Source organism: Gymnodraco acuticeps, unplaced genomic scaffold, assembly GCF_902827175.1.
Source record: "Gymnodraco acuticeps unplaced genomic scaffold, fGymAcu1.1, whole genome shotgun sequence".
Taxonomy (NCBI): Eukaryota; Metazoa; Chordata; class Actinopteri; order Perciformes; family Bathydraconidae; genus Gymnodraco; species Gymnodraco acuticeps.
In genome coordinates, this window is record NW_022991244.1 from 195,180 (window position 1) to 213,666 (window position 18,487).

An 18,487-nucleotide genomic window follows, 5' to 3' on the forward strand; every position below is an offset into this window, starting at 1 on the left:
ACTTTCATACAGAAACTCTACCAAAGCGGGAGTAAATGCGTCAGTTGAATTGCCAACAGCATCTGTCAATTCAATCTTTCTGCAAGCAGAGAAAAAACACCCGCTGTTTAAACATCCCGTCAGTGTGTCCATCTTATAAAGGTCTAGGCACACAAGACTTAACAGACACATTCGGCTTTTTGTATGTAAACAATTACAATAATAACTCAATAAATGCATTTATCTCACCCTTTGAGACTCTTACCTGCCTTTTGCCAGAAATTGACCTTGAATCTGGATGCTTGGTACTTACTTTTCAGTGGGCTTTATTTGAAGTACTCGGCACACTGATGGACGGATTTACAATTCACGTCTTCTCCGAGGTCTGGAATATGCATATTGCATCTGTAGAGAATAAAGAAAGTCTGAGCCAATTACCTCGTCCCTGTTGTCGGCCCACCAAGGAAGTCATTTGCTGCTAAAGTGTGTTCATGTACAGCAAGCCAAGTGAAATAAATAAACATCAACAATAACAACTTAATTTGAATTTCTAAAACTTTATGTGAGCTTTCTCTGAACCCAAGTTTTCATTTTGACTCTTGCATTGGGGGCATAGGGACAAACAGAGGCAGAAAAATAGAGAGCGCTTTATCATTAAGGGGGATTTTTGATGCCCTTTGTGACTCCAGAGGGAACTTTGTGAACTCGGACACATTACTTCATTTGGAAACAACAAATCTGAAAATAAAAATATTATTGGGGTTGTGAGTTAACCAAATCTCTGCATTCTTTTTTAAACCAATAAATGAACCGTGTTGTAAGTAAATCTCTCCCTCCTTGTCACTTTGTGACATTGTATTCTGTGAGGAAATGTAATTTACATCAATGCATTTAAATGCAATGTAAAATACTTAAGAGAACATAGCAACTTCTCCTTTTGCAATACAGTGGAGAGAAGTACTGTTTAATGTAGCATAACATTGAGATACTTAAGTAAATTACCCTACATGTAGCCTTTATGTTTATACTGTATGATTAGTATCATTGAAGCATTATATATATATATATATATATATATATATATATACATATATATATATATATATATATTAGGGCCGGGACTTTAACGCGTTAATTAAGATTAATTAATTACACAAAAATTAACGCGTTAAAAAAATTAACGCATTTTAATCGCACCGCGGAACGTTTCTCACTGGATGAGTTTCAGGCGTACCGATTATACTGGAGCACCAACTAACGTTCATGACTTCAGACAACAACAAACCACAGTGAACAACAGTGGGAAATGTTGTTTTAAAAAACGGACGGATGGAAGCGTCGATAAGAGCACGGTTGTGTGCAAATTATGCAAAAAGGAATTCGCATATCACCGCAGCACATCAAGCCTCAAGTATCACCTCAATGCAAAACATATAGCAGCTAGCGTGGAAGCTAGCGTGGACGTTAGCCTCTTTTATCGCGTTCACACCAAAAAGAGCAGGTACTAAAATTAGTTCATGAGAACCTTTTTACCCCCACGAAAGTCCCTGCTAGAGAGCAGAGAGCTGCTAGAGAGCAGGGACTTTCGTACGGCTCTCTTGTGAGAAAAGAGCTATATTTCTGATTGGCTGGGCGGATTGCAAACCACGCCCCGTAAAACTCCCACAAAGTTTTGTGAATTTTATTATCCTCGCATTAGCATTATTAGCATTAGCCCAGCGCAGAAACGCAGAGAGACTAATTTATGGCAACACAAAATAAAACATGGGAGCGGTGGAGATGAGGAGGTGTCGGCGTTCTGGCGATTTACTCGGAAGGCTGCTGGGACTCCCAGCAGCTTCTACTGAAGCCAGTCCCCAACTCCGGGGACTTCCGGCCGGGGACTTTGGGCGGCAGTATACGCCGTGAAGTGGTTTGCGGCCTGCCAGTAAACCCAAAGCAGAAGAAGAAGAAGTGACGTCAGCGGCTTCATTTGCTGTTACGGCCCGTCTACACTACAGGCGTCGAAAAAGCTCGAAGCTGGGCGTGGCTGAGGCTTGGCGATTTTTTGCGAGCAACGCGACCAACAACCAATCACATGAATCTCCCGCCCCGACATACAAAGCAATAGCAATGTTAAAACGAAGTAAACTGGATATAAAATCCCCAAACAGGCGAAAACCTACCAGTTTCACCCACTGTCTCTGCCACCTCCCTCCATGCCTCGCTCCTCTGGTTTGTATCCCGGTAGATGAACAGAGACTGATCATACAGCACCGGGTGATTCACTACCGCTATAATGAATTTTCCCTCCATTTTTTTGAATATGAGGAAATGACCTGCGTAGTCTCTCCCAGCATACACGCGGTTTGATTGGCTAGCGCTTGTACTGGCAGATTTGCATACACGGGATTTCATTGGCTGACGCCAGCTTCGAGCAAGCATCGAGCCTCAAAAGTTGAACATTGTTCAACTTTTGACGCCGATAGACGCTCGCGATGCTTGCAACGCCTTGCCATGCTACCCACAATGCAGTTCGGCGAAGTTTGAAAATATCCTACGTCACCCCATTCAAATGAATGGGCGAAGCGTTGAAAGCATGTTTTGACGCCTGTAGTGTAGACGGGCCGTAATCCTCCCCCATGTTCAAAGAGTTCTCATGAACTAAATTCTCATGAACCTTTGTGGGAAAAGTACTGCGGTGTGAATGCGCCTAATGGTATACTAAAATGAAAAAAATTGCTTCTCACTGTTCTCAGGTCAAATATTTATATGTGATTAAAAATGCGATTAATTTCGATTAATTAATTACAAAGCCTCTAATTATTAGATTAATTTTTTTAATCGAGTCCCGGCCCTAATATATATACATTGAATTGTAATCTTTTAATTGGCTGCAGAATAATTTAATTAAAGCAGTTTTTTAAATATTGCAGAGAATAATTTTAAACATACAGACATTTTTCAATGGGACCACTCCAGCCCCTTCCCCTTTGTACCCTCGGTCAACAATTACTTCTAACTTGCCTTTACTTTGATCGAAACCACACATCTGTTAACTTTCGTGAATGCATCTTACATGGTTGTAAAGCTATCGCGGGGAGATCATCTTTTTGCAGGCAGAAATCTAACAACTGGAAAAGTACTCCTCTGTGGAAGCTCCTTCTGTAGTAAGTGTCTTCAGGAGCATAATTTCCAATGATGACACACCACACGCGCATACTCATGACATACTCAGGAGCTAAAGAAAACACCGGCATAATGACATTGCTGTTCTCCTCACAGGGTCTCCTCTGACACATTTTCCACAAATCAAGACAATCTTTATATTCGCCTCATAAGAGGATCATCACACAGCTGTCATGGGATTTAGATGAAATGACAACGAGATAAACGCCCAATTGCCTGAATCACTGCTGCAGTGCTCCAGTGATTATACACCTCCCACCTCCATCCTCTTTGTGATCAGTGTTTTCCCAAGAGAACAAAGATGAGAGACGACGTGATGATCTGTGGATCAGGAGGTTGAGTCATTCAGATTTGAAAGACAGGTGATATCTTATCAACGAGTAGTCAAACTGATTACATTCAAGACGACTGGTGACATTTTGATCAAACCTGAAACATTGATGCACTTTGACACTGCATTTTTAAAATGGACGGTTTAATTAAGGCCTGCTGTTCACATTTCGAAACCCATAACCTCCGCTGCTAATCTTATTTAACTGGAGCTGGATTGATGATACTAAATATTATCTTATCTAAAACACATAACGCATTAAGTAATTTTGTCCAAGCATTGATTACCAACCAAGTACGAAATAAGGAAGCATGCAGCATTCCCAGGGGTTGATGTGTTTACTTGTTCTCTGTGTTACGTCCTTGCAATGCGGAACAGATATGAAAGGTGGTTTGACCTCGATATGCAGCCGTGACAGGAGGGCTGGAGAGGAAGCGGAGGCAGGCTTAGGGCCGTACCACCCATCCCGTCAGGACACATTCATCAAAATCACTCCACCGGTCTCCTGCACACACGTACATGTCCACGCACAACACACAAAACACAAAACAAATAGATGCACTATTGCTACAAGGTATTTGGTCTGAATCTCCTTTCTCTGTCAAACTGCACAAACACACACACACACACACACACACACACACACGCACACACGCACACACACACACACACACACACACACACACACACACACAGACAGACAGACAGACAGACAGACAGACAGACAGACAGACAGACAGACCTTTGGGTTTTATTTTACCATCTCCTTTCAGTTCTCATTATGCTTTCCATACCTTCTTTATCTTCAATCATCTAAGGACAGCAGAGCGGCAGTTTAACTTCCTGTTGCTTCGCCTCTCAAATGGCAGTGTTAAGGCTGACACCACTTTGAGCGTATTGTAGCTGCATCAGTAACAAGTAAATGAAGCCTTTAATTACTGTGGACAAGCTTGACCTGTTTACCAGATAGTCCACGATCGACCTGGGAATAACCTCGCCAAAATTAGAGTCTCGCCACCTCCTCACACACTCTGCGCTCCCATGTTCCACAGTGACTTTTTCAACTGCGACTTCATTTTAATGAAGGCATGTTTTATTCTCATGATAAAAGAAACTGTCTGGCTCTGTCTTTTGACTTGCATCCTTAAAAAGAGACTTCATTTAGATCACTAAGCCATTGTTGCAAATCTGTATGTGAGAACAGTTTGGCTTTTGAAGATCAGACGTTTTGCTTTGAAACTCCTTTGTTCACCTCTCGGTGCCATCCTATGCTTCCTGTCTCTGTAGTGTTGAGTTATTTTATGTGAGCTTGTATAAAGATACCTTTTTCCTAAGGCTACTGGTATACTTCGTATGTCAAGCCTATGGCAAGCAAAAACTCTCTCATGATCTATTTAATAAGTCACATTTTCTACAAGGCAAGAGCAAACTAGAGTGAACATGCAATATATTTCTTCGGCTGAATGAATCTGTCAATTATAAATGTGCTTGTAAACTGCAATGCAATATGAAATGTATCAACTTCAAAACATTAGGTAAGCATTTTCCTTCAAGCGAAGAATGCAAAAATCCCAAGAGGTTTTCTCAAATTTGTAAAACTTATTAATTATAAAATTTATATTTTTCACATTTAAAATCATACTAAAATCAGAAAAAGGTTTCTTGTTTAGTCCTTTTTCATTGAAAGTGTATTGCAGGCTTTGCAAACATATTGATAGAGGGATGTGCTAAGTCTCTCATGAGAATAAGTTCACATAGGCGGTCACACCTCCTCCACTTTACCGCTGAGCTCTCCAGGGATATGTGCTCAGCCCCCTGCTGTTCATGCTGTTCAACTGAAGCCCTTGACATGTTATGTTTTTATACTTTTTGTTTCTCTACAAGCTTAAATATTAATGACTAAATATGCACCATACAAAGTCAAAGTTTACATCTCTGGGTATTATTTAAGCAGATACAATTTGCATCCGGGTGTCTATAGTCAATAATCTTATTTACACCCATGGATGGAAGCTCCCTGGAACAATCCCAGGGAACTTCAATCATTTTCCAGGTGAATAGTATGTTCTGCTTGTGTGAAGATGCTTCTGTAGACATCACAAGAGACTGATGAGATAACACTGCGAACTGACGGATTATGTTCTCATAATCAATAATGACAATTTTATAATAATAAATACGAGGTATAAAAAAGTTGTGGGATAGTCATTATTAAACTATGAGATGCTCATCAGGAAATAATGTGACTCTAGGTTTTAGCAACTAGAAATATTGAAGTCACAATTGCAAGAAAGTTTACCTGAAAAGTTTTTCTTTTGATGAAAGCAATGGACTTCAGAATGACATTCTATTCTATTCAATCAGATAAAAAAGTAATCACATTGGCAATGGTGAACAAAGCCAATGCTGAAATGGTGTGCCCAGGCCTTTATAGCTTGTCACTGAATTGTTTCAACAGAGGCACCGAAGGGGCAAATTACCTGGACTGACTCAATATGAGAGTGAAGGGAATGAGGCAAGAGTTGTGTAGCTAAATTGGAAAGAAGAAAACATTTACTGTAAAAGGTACACAATGCCCCCTTGCTGACCAATCAGAACACTCCAGAAAGGAAAGAGAGCCTTACAACCTGTAGGAACAAAGAGAGGGTAATCTACTTCAACACTTGCTGTGCTTGTAAATCAATCATCTGGTGACTCAGCATCCCTCTGCATTTCCCTCACCATCATCTGTCAGTCAGTGTGATGGATTGCTGCTCTGCAGGAGCTAACAGTTCAAATGGCAAGGTCATGTGCGCCTATTTGACATTCAGGAGCTGAACAGCAAGATGTTGGGCATTAGGCCAAGCCGATTAGTAAATATGAGGTTCATTTCAGTGACTGTCATTTCATTGGTATTAAGTTATACATCTAATAAATGTGTTTATCACATTAGGAAGTTGAGAATGGCCATACTAGCTATTCTTTCTTTTTTAAATCATAACAACATTACTTTCTTACCTCAAGAAAATAAAGCTTTTTTTCTCTTCTGGTTAACAGGTTACAGTTTTTCTCGATTGCTAACACACATTTTTTTTTTAAATTGCTCAGTTTCTCAGAACACTAAACACAATTCACAAAACCACACACCCCCCCCAAAGTGCAAAACACCTCATTTCTCCTGCTAAATGAAGAACTGCCCTCAAAACTACATAAACACTTTCCAAATGCAAACTTTAGCACCAAATATAACACACTTCATTCATAAAACTAGATTGTTTGACCACCCAACTACACACTGCTGAGCATCATCTAAAGCACTTCCATCTGTTATGGAAATACAGTAAATGAAGAATACAAATGAGTTGTTGAAAAAAATCACATTTTATTCAAAGATAACTTTGTGCCACATGCATCTCAGCACACAGCTACTATGCTTCGGATCTCTCTAAGTGTGATGGCATTGTTTGCCAACACACAGTTTGTAACTGCTGCTTCCTGTGCCTCATTGGAAATCCTTAGCCTTCCACCTCTTTGTTTTTCAGTCCTTCAGATAAACAACAAAGATATAGTGGTTGGTCAGCGTCTGTGTTGCATAAAAGCTCTTGCTTCCATGTTGGCTTCCATTGTTGCTGTAAGAAAGTACTCACCTGTGGTCTTTTTATAGTGCTAACATCCTGATTGATGCGCCAACAGTTATGCTATCAGGTGTTTGGTCAGGTGGAACGTGTTTCTTGATGATTGGTCCATGTGTGAGGCATTTTGAATATCAGTGTTTTAAACCTGCTCACACGTGACTTTATGTCAGATTCCTGTGTCTTACGTGAAGAAACGTGTGCAGTGGTTTGCAAAAAGTGCAAATTGTGTGAAAAGCTGAAAACAGGTTTAGAGTTTTGGAGATTTGAGCCGACGTTTTGCTCTTTGAGTGTTAGTTAAAATAATTGTGCTTCATGTATAATTTTAGTGTGTTAGCAATCGAGAAAAACTGTAACTTATGTTGATTCACGAGAAAAGCAAAGGCCAATTGTTTCAGGTAATGAGAAAATATATTACTACCAAACAACGTATGTTTTCTTGAAATCACGAGATGAAAATCTTGAACATTTGTGTCAGGTTCTTTGATCAGACCTGATTGGGGAGGATTTAATAAGTCAAAGCATGAATATGTAATTGAATTAATTCACTAAACGTTTTATCTGCAACCGGTCTAGTTTTTGTCCTAAATGATGAGGATTCATCTGAATGAGAAACACTGAAATTACAATATTATTGGAGGTTTTGGCGCAGAGCGTTGATCATCAGATCAAGGGGCGTTGGTGAACTCCAGTTCGAAACCCGCCTCGGCCGCCACTGCGTCAGGCCGTTGTGTCCTTGGGCAAGACACTTTACCCGCATTTGCTCCTGTGGGTAATGTCCACAGTAATGACTCTTACATGTCTAATGTGTAATGTGTAATTGTAAAGGGCTTTGACCACCTGTAAACGCGCTCTAATAAAAAAAAAGTAATGCATTATTATTATTATTATTATTAATAATATGTTGTATTGATCATTAATGTAGTCCTTAATTAATTAAAACAATTTCAGCTTTAATCTGTTGCTATAGTTGTCAAGATGCACATCTACAGGTTACATGGTTGCATAGCATTGATGATCTCTGAAAATACATTTGAAAGAAAAAAAGAAAACAACCTTTTGTTTTTTGTAACAACCTTGTAAATTGATTGCAAGAATGGCAGTTCTCTGCTTCCATACATTAAAATGACTAGGCTAGTCATTGATAAATCACATTTCTAATAGAACATATAACATTTACCTTAGCAACACAACATAAACCTAAATCTTTAATCTGCTATTTAGTCCTCTTGGCATATTATCTTCTTCAGTTGTAGCCTGATTGAGTGACAGCAGATACAAAAAAAGTGGTTATTACGACTTGGCTGTATCCTGAAAAGGAGTCAGGACAGCCGCCATTATGTCAAAGGAAACGACTCGGCGCAGTCAGGAAGGTCATCCTCTTCGGGTGGACAGCTATGACCATGTGGCAGCAATTACTGCCAGCGAGCACAATAATTCATTACCATAAAAGTTATTATTGGTGAACAAGTCATTGTCTCCCTGCTCTGATTTCACCCTGCGATGATGGACAGAGCTGATTTATTAGCAGGAGACTGGGACTTTGTTACAGCTGCTTTCAGAGGAGCAAGCTGAGATATGCCCTGCAGAATGCACAAAGGCTATTGACTTTGTAAACAGTATGGCAGTTTCCATATTGATTATATGGATGGCCTGAGTTAAAAATTTAGTCTTTCCAATATTAATATTAGTTCACAAAGAGATTGGATTTTTTTATTAAGCTTCTACCTCACACACTTTCTTTGAAACTCATATTGTTGCAGACTATTTCATTTAAAAATGTTACCTTTCTTTTATTAGCATTCGGCGAATCGGTGCGTGAAGGAGGAGCCCCGCAGAGAGGAGACGGATATAGACGTGATCAAAGTTGATCATCTGTTGTTCCACAATCTGTTTCCACAAAAACAACAACTGATTAGTTTCAGGAATGTAATTATATAAATGTATTATAAATGTGTGGACCATACAAAGAGAGTCTTTGGGAGGCTGTAAAGGCTCATTGATGTTTTATAATGTTTACCATGGTCACCATCTTGTGTTCTGGTTTTATGTTTCAGTATTTGTTTTTGTTTTTTGTAAGAAGGGTCAGGTCAAATAAGATTTTCTTCTCCCTGCACCTTTCCACCATGCGCTAAAAAACCCAACAACAACCAGTAACTGTACATGTTTTGTTTTAAAATAACTGCCATGTGTGGAATAAACAAATAAATAAATACATCTTAGCTTAGTGTTATAGAATGCTAACTAGCGATGTGCTAACCGACTCTTTTCACAGAATCGGTTATCTCCGGTTGAGACATGTATCAACTATTCACTAACGACATCATGCAGTTTTTTGAGCTGTGTCATTACTCATTACAGCATGTGTTTGCATAGATGTAAGAAACGTAATGTGCTCTGTGATCATGAATTATGCTAATTAAGAGAAACATTTGTCCCCCTCTGCAGATCTGTGAGCAGATACTTTGAATTACAAAAGAGTGAGAGTCCAGTCCCATGGGTGCCTCCAATAAGACGTCCCCTGCTTCTGTCAAAGTTATCCGGCTGATGTCAATATTTTCCTTCCAACAGAACACTCCGTCCTCCTGCTTATTATGCCGTTAAGTACCTGAAAAAAGCATCCGTCTTTTCTCTGAGAAAAAAATAAGGGGCCAGTGATGGTACTTGAAGGACAATGCTGCACTTTAGTGCGATGAAAACCCTTGCAATTTTTATTTGTGTGATTCCTGTTACATGTTAATGACAATGTACTAGTACTGACATGAATGCCTTCACCTTGCGTTAAAATTCCCTGTCACAACATACTTCATATCACTAGGACTCTTTATTATTAATGTATGGCTTATAATACCAGCAACTGGGACAGATAGAGAACCATGCTGACCTTCATTAATCTTTCATACTGTATGAGTTTTATTTGGGTTCAAGTAGAAAATATCATGTGATTTGAATATGATCTGCAAAAAGTGTAGGTATAATACGTTTTAGATTTAACCTGCACCTTATCGTTCATAGTTTAGTTTTTGCTTTAAATGCAATTCATTAATGTTATTTAAAAAAGATTCCGGTGTTTTCTTTTTGGAGAATTGTGAATAAAGACTGTAATAAATGTATAACTACTCATTACAACACATCCAGTCAATGGCCTGACATTGAAATGATTACAATCTGATTTAGAAATGAGTGGTTAGCCACGATACCCATATTTCACAATAAAGAGAGCATTTGTAAATCACGGTCCTGTGTAATGGATTGTTAAGCTCTTTTGTGCCACTAACAAAAGCCTTGTGCATCAGAGCGAGGATGTCTCTGAAAGCTTCAGAAACACTGTCCCCTGGTTTAATGTGTGACTCAACAGATGAGGTGAACAGATGCTGCCTTACATGCTGTCTTTATATTCTGCGTCTGGGTGTGTGTCTCACGCTCAAAACTGTCTGTGTGCTGGACCTCAGCTGTAAAGAACAATCTCACAAACTCAAAACAACATGAATTCGTGTCTGCTCATCCTCCAGAGATGAGGTGACAGCTATTGTGTCAAACACCCCTTGTTATCGTGATCTCCAAACTCCATATAGACACTGATTGTTTAAATCTGCGTTCTAATCAAAAGGCTGATGAGTCTGCATCGTATAATGTCTGCATGCATGCAATTATAATCTGGGATATTTTCCTGTCAGTTACTAATTGCCATTCAATCCCACAGGACCACTGATGATGATGTCACTGGTGTATTGTGTACCAACACAACTGAACACTGTGTGTTTAGACTGGTTGGAAATCATGTTGTGTCCTGTCTCCCTTGGTCCCCATAGTGATTGGATAATTGATATTAGGTTTTGATCCATTAAAAAACAACTAAACATTTCCTGATGGAATTAAATGAAATTCTAGAGCAGCTGAATTTCATCAGTGTTGAAATGCTTGGTAGAAAATGTAATAAGATCCTGCAGCCTGGATAACAATCAGGATCACTAATGTCTTTAATAATGTGGAACATGTAATGCAATATGGAAAGTAACTGTGTTACAAATGAGTGATCTTTGGAAATGGCCTATTAATGGACATAACCCTACCATTCCTTTCCCTTTATTCATCTGAAGACAGACACTGGTCACTGGAGGACTAATGAGCAATTACTCCTCTATATATACCTACATCAATGTCAGAGAAATGGCAAGGCTGTTTTGAAAGTCCTAGCAACATTTTCAAAGATATGCTGGCAGATAAAAAGTATAGCGGTTTTTTAATGTGTAAATTCATTCAGTCATGCAGCCAGGGAGCAAATGTGACGGAGAGTAGATGCTGTGTAACTGAATCTGTGGTGATACAGCAATTCCTTTAATATTTAATCAATAGGGCTGACTCTTACACTGGTGGCAATTACATTTGTCAAAATGTCATTTCCACAAGTGAAATTGCCCATTTCATCATCATTTCCAAATGTTGAAAGCTAATTGTGACAAGTTATTTATTTTAGATATCAGCAATAGCATTTGGGTACGTGCGACATATCAACAAACCATGTTTGCGTCAATTTTGAAATAGACTTTGTAAAGAACATTCAACAAATGCTATTTCCCATTTGCAACACTAGCTCCACCTTACAATATTTAGTTTTAGTATATACTGTACTGCCAGGGGCGGCGCCAGGGGGGAGCTAGGGGGTGCTGAAGCACCCCCCAGGATTGCCAAAGCACCCCCTAAGCACCCCCAAGAAATATGTTTTTTTTTTTTTTTAATTATTATTTTTATTAAATTAAATTAGAAATATTATTGATTGCATCAATGCATATGTGAAACAAACACATTTTTGACCAAAAACATAAAGCCAACACAGGTGATATGATTAGGCCAATGGCCAGCACCCATTCGATTTTTGACCTACCCATAGGCTAAATTACTTTGTGACACTTGAGTGACTTCCTGTTAGCTAGAGCGCCAAATGATTTGCTAACAGCAAAGTGAAAAATTGATTGATCGTTTGTTAGTCCTTAAACGACCACGTGTGGACACTCAATCAAAACCAACGGAAAGCGAGAGGGATTCTGCACATAATAGGCCTCGTGAGTACAAGTAGCTTACTTCTGGGTCTCTGTGTTTCATTCAAGCCCTGCTCTGTGTGTGTGTGTGTGTGTGCGTGGCACGAGCCATTTTGTGTGCGTGCGTGCGCGAGCGAGCGAGAGAGCTCGCCTCGCGCACCAGTCTACCGGAGATCGTTGTGGTTAGCATCTGGTGCTAGCTAGCCAAGCTAATGGATATAAGGAGCTTTTTCAACAACAAGGTGGAGGGAGAACTCTCTCCTGTCAGACGGAGAGTCTCAGGTAACCTCAACTCAGGTGAAGTAAAGGACTCTCTCAGTGTTTAGATAGTTAACTTTAGTCTAGTTATCTCAGTGGGTCTCAAACGGTTTGTTTTAAAAGGAGAGTGATTTGTAAAATGTCTATAAAGAAATAGAAAATCTGTTTACAGTTCTGTTTCATATGGGTGATGAGAGATGTATCCATAGATCTCTTAATGTTGCTCTCAAAGTGCACCAGATTGATGCTTTTAACTTCAATATTTAACAACAAATCTTCCCGGGGGAGCTAGCCCCGGACCCCCCTAGAGGAGGTGAGGACCCTCCTAGAGGAGGTGAGGTCCGCTCCCCACTTGTAAAAATAGCACTTTACCCCTGCCTATATGCCGTGAGCTGATTATCGAGCCTTCATTGTAACAGTCGCGGGTGCACTGTGTGTGTGTGTGCGTGGGGAGTGTTGCAGTAGAAAATTCAACTGTAGCGCCGCTGGTGCATTAATGGGAAACCCTAAATGTTTGAGCACCCTCTATGAAACGTCAAGCTACCCCACAGCACCCCCTAGAGAAAATCTCTGGCGCCGCCACTGTGTACTGCATGTCATTGAAGTTATCTACAATAACATTTTGACTAATAGAAAGTACATGTCAGAAACATCCTTACTAGTTACAATGCCAAGCCCATTTATCAATAATCAGTTTTGACCAGTCATAAGTATATTTTAGATATCTCTAATATGAAAAAAAACTGATTCCTACAATGAACATTCACAAAAGTAAAAATGTAATTGTTGGTTTCACTCATTAGAATAGCAACAATTAAATAAATAACCCCATGGATATGTAATTTCAACTTGTCAAAAGGATTTAAAGTAGGGCCGGGACTTTAACGCGTTAATTAAGATTAATTAATTACACAAAAATTAACGCGTTAAAAAAATTAACGCATTTTAATCGCACTTATTTTTGCACCGCGGAACGTTTCTCACTGGATGAGTTTCAGGCGTACCGATTATACTGGAGCACCAACTAACGTTCATGACTTCAGACAACAACAAACCACAGTGAACAACAGTGGGAAATGTTGTTTTAAAAAACGGACGGATGGAAGCGTCGATAAGAGCACGGTTGTGTGCAAATTATGCAAAAAGGAATTCGCATATCACCGCAGCACATCAAGCCTCAAGTATCACCTCAATGCAAAACATATAGCAGCTAGCGTGGAAGCTAGCGTGGACGTTAGCCTCTTTTATCGCGTTCACACCAAAAAGAGCCGGTACTAAAATTAGTTCATGAGAACCTTTTTACCCCCACGAAAGTCCCTGCTAGAGAGCAGAGAGCTGCTAGAGAGCAGGGACTTTCGTACGGCTCTCTTGTGAGAAAAGAGCTATATGTCTGATTGGCTGGGCGGATTGCAAACCACGCCCCGTAAAACTCCCAAAAAGTTTTGTGAAGCCGCCATTTTATTATCCTCGCATTAGCATTATTAGCATTAGCCCAGCGCAGAAACGCAGAGAGACTAATTTATGGCAACACAAAATAAAACATGGGAGCGGTGGAGATGAGGAGGTGTCGGCGTTCTGGCGATTTACTCAGAAGGCTGCTGGGACTCCCAGCAGCTTCTACTGAAGCCAGTCCCCAACTCCGGGGACTTCCGGCCGGGGACTTTGGGCGGCAGTATACGCCGTGAAGTGGTTTGCGGCCTGCCAGTAAACCGAAAGCAGAAGAAGAAGAAGTGACGTCAGCGGCTTCATTTGCCTAATCCACCCCCAGGTTCAAAGAGTTCTCATGAACTAAATTCTCATGAACCTTTGTGGGAAAAGTACTGCGGTGTGAATGCGCCTAATGGTATACTAAAATCCATGTGGAAAAAATTGCTTCTCACTGTTCTTAGGTCAAATATGTATATGTGATTAAAAATGCGATTAATTTCGATTAATTAATTACAAAGCCTCTAATTAATTAGATTAATTTTTTTTAATCGAGTCCCGGCCCTAATTTAAAGATATCAGTAATTAAGCTGAGTTTTTATTAAGCTACAGATATCGTTATCAATGAACATTTTGATCAGGATATTTGATAAGTATTATATTTTGGGATATGTTGGCTGGGTATTCTGACTGGTCAGAAAGCAATCCTTGATATCTGCGAATGCTATCAGCGCTCCAGATTGAATGTTTGAGCGGCTCCCTGTAGAGCTGCGGCTGCCTCTCTGAGTGGAATCAGTCATGTTATCAGTGGCAGGAAGGAGGGTAGCGGATACCGCTTTGATGCCTTCAGAAACCAATACATCAGATTGCAAAGCCCCTGTCAGTTGACACAGCAGTGAATATTTATGTGTGTGTGAATGTGCCAGCGGGTAACAAAGTAAGTAAGACCATAGTGTGGCCTCCTGGAAATGTGCAATGTCAGGCAAAGGTGAGACAGTGTTCAGTGCAGCGGCATAAGCAGAAACTGGGGGTGTGGAGCTCACCTGCTGCGTGCCTCCAGTCACAAAACCAAAAGTAATACTGTGACGCTGGTAATTGAGCGGCCCGACCAAGTAAGGAGGCAGAGGCAGAACGTCCCAAATATAACCCGGTGTGGGCATTTATTAAAGCATGAACACAATGACACACAGCCTCAATCCTTCTGTTGTTTCCTTGAGCACAGCATGCAGCCACCAGGATCTCACACACACCCCCCAAACAGAAAAACCCCAGAGCCTAAATGTACACAGACCAATCAACCCAACAGGACACAGGTGAGGGGGGAGGAGACAACACAGGGCACCAGGTGCACACAATCAACGGCACCAGGCATGGGGAAAGGGGAACACTTTTCAAAATAAAATACAATAAACACTACATCAATAAATAGTATAAACTGTATAAAAATGTGCACATATGTAAGGCCCGAAGCCATCATTACCTTCGTCACAAATACTCACATATAAAAGTTCTCAGTGAGCATGCAGCTGACGGTAGATCTAAGACAGCACACTACCAAGAGGAACTGGGAGTAAATCCGCAGCGTTTAATTGTGCTATTTATAGTCATATATTGGGGGCAGTTTTGCTATAATAACAAAATGCTTTGCAATATACTAATCAGACTCAGATTGTTCAGAGAAAATTCATGATGCTACAAATAATCTGCTGCAATGTTTTATGAAACAACTCAAATCAGACGTCATTGAAGTTCTTTAGAACCATAAAAGCAAAACGTTTACTTATGTACTTGAAGTGGCTGTCATCAACATATTTCTGCATTTCTTTATCAACAATTGCTCATATAATAATGTGTAATGAGACGAACCCACAAAGAATCTTGGCAGGAAGCTGCTATTTCTATTCAGAACATACTTTTCTGTTTTTAGCTTTGTCTTTAAAGAAAAGCTCTCAAAGCCACTGTACTACTAAATGTGCAACAGCAAAGACACAGTTGGTGATGAGCTGGAGATCATAGCGGAATATTTAGAGACAGCATTATTTGTTTTAAAGAGTTTGTTAAGACTAAAGCCGAGCTGAAAGGAGAGTAACGACTCTAAATGAATGCCAGTGTTGCTCCTCGTCTGCCGGGTGTGTTAAGTGAATAGCTCAGTAAGTAACCGATCTTCCACCACTACTGACCGGGTTGTTTATCAGGTCTTAACATTTCATTTCATATACAGTATAATTATGGAGATGGATTTCCAAAGTGAGTTCAATAGGATTTCAAATTAGGTGCAAATATGATCCACTTGAAACCATTTGGATATTGTGTTAATGTTTAGTAATTGATTGATGTATAGAGTATAATTATTCTCACAGCAACCACAGGCAAGAGCACTGACCTCTGCCATGGTCAAATGGCTTGTTTGCAATGTTAAAAAAAAGTAAAATTATAGTTTGTTGGGGAATATTTTGCGTAGGTATCTAACCTTTAACCCAGTCCATCACTGTCTCCTTTCCCATGTCATAGTTCTACGGCCTTGGGTTATTGCTCCTGTCTCTCTTGAGGAGGAGCAGCTCTGTCTCCTTGTGTCATGGTTTTGGATTTATGTTTTCATTTTCCAACTTTTCTATTTTGAAATGTTTTCCTCCTTGTGTCCTACTTCCTGTGTTTGCCTTCCTGTCTTTAGTTTCCCTGGTGTGTCTGATTGTCTGATTGTGTTCACCTGTTGCCCTTGTGTTTCTGCCTCCCCGGCCCAGCTGTGTCTTGTCCTGTGATTACCCTTCTGTGTATTTGGTCTTGTCTTCCCCTGTGCTCCATGTCTGTTCGTCGTTGTTTCTCGTCTATGATTCCTGTTAGTCTCTTTGCTCTTGTCCATCCTACCTGTCACGCTCCATGTTTGTTCCTGAGGTTTTTTGTCCTGATCCTTCCTAGTGCTCCTTGATTTCCTTCCTCGTACTCCCTTGGTATGTTAAGTTGTTCCTTGTTTTCTTTTGTCATTCAGCTTTGGGAAATAAAGCTTGCTTTTTGTTACCTGACCTTTTAGTCCTTTTACTGCATTTGGGTCCTATTTTTCCCCAACCCTGACACCTTGTTGTTCATCACAGAGCACAAGCTGACCTGGGGGGTATACTACGAAGCAGGATTTTCGCTTAGCCGGCTAAATTCAGGGAAAACTCCGGCTTTCCGGTCCTACGAAGCTGGTTCTCTTTTTAGCAGGCTAGATCTCCATGGTAACTTATGCTTAGCGGCTAACCTGGTCGGGAGCAGGTTAGGTTGCAGGCTAAGAGATCAACTCAGTGAAAGCACCGCCTGCTGACCAATCAGAGCTTAGTGTGCGGAGTTTAAAGCGATCAAGTCATATTACAGGAGAAAGGAAATGCAGAAAAGCTGCCGTTGCAGGAAAGACGGCCGGCAAAAATCACCGACTGTGTGAACGTGAACATTAATAGAATATCACCTCCATCTTCAGAGCAATCTGACTATTATAACATTAGCGTTAAGAAAGCTTACTTAAATATCTGCCACAACATAAGTACACTGAGTGCAGACGTCGATGTGTCCCATTATCATTCATATCACTTCATAATGTATCATATATTTTCTTATCTGAGTCAGCTGAGCCGTATCTGGCCGTGCAACACTCACAGTGTCACATACTGTATGCAGAAGTATTATTTTAAGCAACACATTAAGTTGACGAAACACTCGAGACAAATGTAATTAAAGTCAGATCGTGTCTTAGACGGGGCAGTGATATCATAAACCTGTTAATGTCCGCATTCAAACACTTTTTCTTTTGCCAGCTGTGTTCACCTTGCAGGTTCAGCTCTGTGGCTTTGATCCTGGATAAAGTGTTTAAGTCATGGATGTTTAAAGTTTAACTTCTTCATATGTCTAGTATTATAGTTGACTTTTCATTCAGGAAGTATGACGCTGCGCTGTCAGTACGCTTGTCCATGTTTGTGATTGGTCGAATGCTCCAAATACCACCCCTTTCATGTGAACGCGCACCTAACTAGATAGGACACGGCTGGCTTGAGCGATCCACTTGATAACCAGCGTCGTAGTACAGTTTAGCGAGAGCGCGTATGTTTTGGATTAGGCCAACCGGCTAACTCAAACATATCCAGGTTAGGTTGAATCAGCTTCGTAGTACAGGCCTCTGGGGGGTATACTACGAAGCAGGATTTTCGCTTGGCCGGCTAACTTCAGGGAAAACTCGGGGTTTCCAGTCCTACGAAGCTGGTTCTCTTTTTAGCAGGCTAGATCTCCATAGTAACTTATGCTGTGCGGCTAACCTGGTCGGGACCAGGTTAGGTTGCAGGCTAAGAGCTCAACTCAGTGAAAGCACTGCTTGCTGACCAATCAGAGCTCAGTGTGCGGAGTTTAAAGCGATCAAGTCATATTACAGGAGAAAATAAATACAGAAAAACTGCCCGTTGCAGGAAAGACGGCCGGCAAAAATCATCGATTGTGTGAACGTGAACATTAATAGAATATCACCTCCCATCTTCAGAGCAATCTGACTATTATAACATTAGCGTTAAGAAAGCTTAATTAAATATCTGCCACAACATAAGTAACCGGATCAGAGTAACAGTACAGTCCGCAGCATATCATAATGTATCATATATTTTCTTATCTGAGTCAGCTGAGCCGTATCTGGCCGTGCAACACTCACAGTGTCACAT